This window comes from Lampris incognitus, unplaced genomic scaffold, assembly GCF_029633865.1.
Source record: "Lampris incognitus isolate fLamInc1 unplaced genomic scaffold, fLamInc1.hap2 scaffold_140, whole genome shotgun sequence".
In the NCBI taxonomy this organism is placed as follows: Eukaryota; Metazoa; Chordata; class Actinopteri; order Lampriformes; family Lampridae; genus Lampris; species Lampris incognitus.
Window position 1 is genome coordinate 160,001 of NW_026611109.1, and position 2,500 is coordinate 162,500.

Genomic DNA, 2,500 nt, shown 5'->3' on the forward strand with positions numbered 1-2,500 from the left:
TAAAGGGAGAGAGCTGGCTGACGTGATGGAAAGAAGAAAGGTGACAAGAGACAAGGTGGAAGGGGAGTAAGGCCAGGAGTATCGCAGGTGGGTTCAAACTCTTCTACCATGGTGCGAATGGGAGGAGAAATGGGGTAGGGGTCATTCTGAAGGAAGAGTATGTCAAGAGCGTGCTGGAGGTGAACACAGTGTCAGACAGAGTGAGGATTATGAAGCTGGAAATCGAAGGTGTATTGCTGACGGTTATCAGCGCATATGCCCCGCAAGTCGGGTGTAAGATGGACGAAAAAGAAGAATTCTGGAGTTGAGTTGGACGACGTGGTGGAAAGGGTACCCAAGGAGGAGGGAGTGGTGATTGGAGCGGACTTCGATGGACACGTTGCTGAAGGGAACAGAGGTGATGAGGAGTTGATGGTAAGGTATGGAATCGAGGAGAGAAATGTGGAAGGACAGATGGTGTTCGATTTTGCGAAAAGGATGGAAATGGCTGAGGTGAATACATATTTCAAGAAGAGGAAGGAGCACAGGGTGACGACGTATACGAGTGGAGGAAAGTGCACACATGTGGACTATATCTTGTGTAGAAGGCGCGATGTAAAACGGATTGCATACTGCAAGGTGGTGACAGGGGAGAACGTAGCTAGGCAGCATCGGATGGTGGTCTGTAAGATGACTTTGGAGACCAACATGAGGAAGCGAGTGAAGACACAGCCGAAGATCAAATGGTGGAAGTTGAAGAAGGAAGACTGTTGTGTGGAGTTCAGGCAGGAGTTAACACAGGCACTGAGTGGTAGTGAAGAGTTGCCAGATGGCTGGGCAAGCGCTGCAGAAATAGTGAGGAAGACAGCTAGGAAGGTACTTGGTGTGTCATCGGGACAGAGGAAGGAAGACAAGGAGACTTGGCGGTGGTGGTGGTGGTGGTGGAAGGAGGAAGTAGAGCAAAGTATACAGAGGAAAAGGTTGGCAAAGAAGAAGTGGGATAGTCAGAGAGATGAAGAAAGTACACAGGAGTACAAGGAGATGCAGCGTAAAGCAAAGAGAGAGGTGGCAAAGGTAAAGGAAAAGGCGTACGGTGAGCTGTATGACAGGTTAGACACTAAGGAAGGAGAAAAAGACTTGTACAGATTGGCTAGACAGAGAGACCGAGCTGCCGAGGATGTGCGACAAGTTAGGGCGATCAAAGATACAGATGGAAATGTGCTGCCAAGCGAGGAGAGTGTGCTACGAAGTGGAAGGACTACTTTGACGGGCTGATAAATGAAGAAAATGAGAGAGACAGCGAGAGAGAGAAAAGGTTGGTTGATTGAGAAGTATAGAGAAGGCCAGAAAGAGTTGCATTGTGTCTTTGTAGATTTACAGAAAGCATACGACAGGGTGCCGAGAGAGGAGGTGTGATATTGTAGGAGGAAATCAGGAGTTGCAGAGAAGTATGTAGGAGTGGTGCAGGCTATGTATGAGGGAAGTGTGACAATGCTGAGGTGCGTGGTTGGAATGACAGATGGGTTCAAGGTGGAGGTGGGATTACATCAAGGATCGGCTCTGAGCCCTTTCTTGGTTGCAACGGTGATGGACAGGTTGACGGACAAGATCAGGCAGGAGTCTCCATGGACGATGATGTTCGCGGATGACATTGTCATCTGTAGCGACAGTAGGGTGCAGTTCATTGTGAGGAGAGCCTGGAGAGGTGGAGGTATGCACTGGAGAGAAGAGGAATGAAAGTCAGTAGGAGCAAGACGGAATACCTACGCGTGAGGAGGTGACAAAGGCATTTCACTTTAAATACTTGGGGTCAACTGTCCAAAGTAACGGGGAGTGCAGGAGAGAGGTGAAGAAGAGAGTGCAGGCAGGCAGGCAGGCAGGCAGACAGGCAGACAGGCAGGCAGGGTGGAGTGGGTGGAGAAGAGTGTCAGGACAGAAGGGTACCAGCAAGACTTAAAGGGAAGGTTAACAAGATGGTCGTGAGACCAGCTACGTTATATGATTTAGAGACGAAAAGACAGCAGGAGGCGGAGCTGGAGGTGGCAGAGTTGAGGATGCTAACATTTTCACTGGGAGTAACGAAGAAGAGCAAGATTAGGAACGATTGCTCAAGTTGGACGGTTTGGATGCTGAATATGGAGCTGCCAGGAAAGAGGAAAAGAGGAAGGCCAAAGAGGAGGTTTATGGATGTGGTGAGGGAAGACATGCAGGTGGATGGTGTGACAGAGGAACGCGCAGAAGACAGGAAGACATGGAAACGGATGATCCGCTGTGGCGATCCCTAACGGCAGAAGCCGAAAGTCGTAGTAGTAAACATAGAAAAGCGTGCACGGCAGCCTTCTAAACTGTTTCTCTTGGTGGTGCTCTGTGTGTGTGTGCTCTGTATGCTCTCTCTCTCAGCTGAGAATCACCTCTAAGCAAAGGTCTACTTACTCTACTGCCAATTCACTGCCGGTGGCTCGCTTAAACAGAGGGAACCGTAAACAAAAGGATATATTATTTCCCCGCCCCGCCCCACACA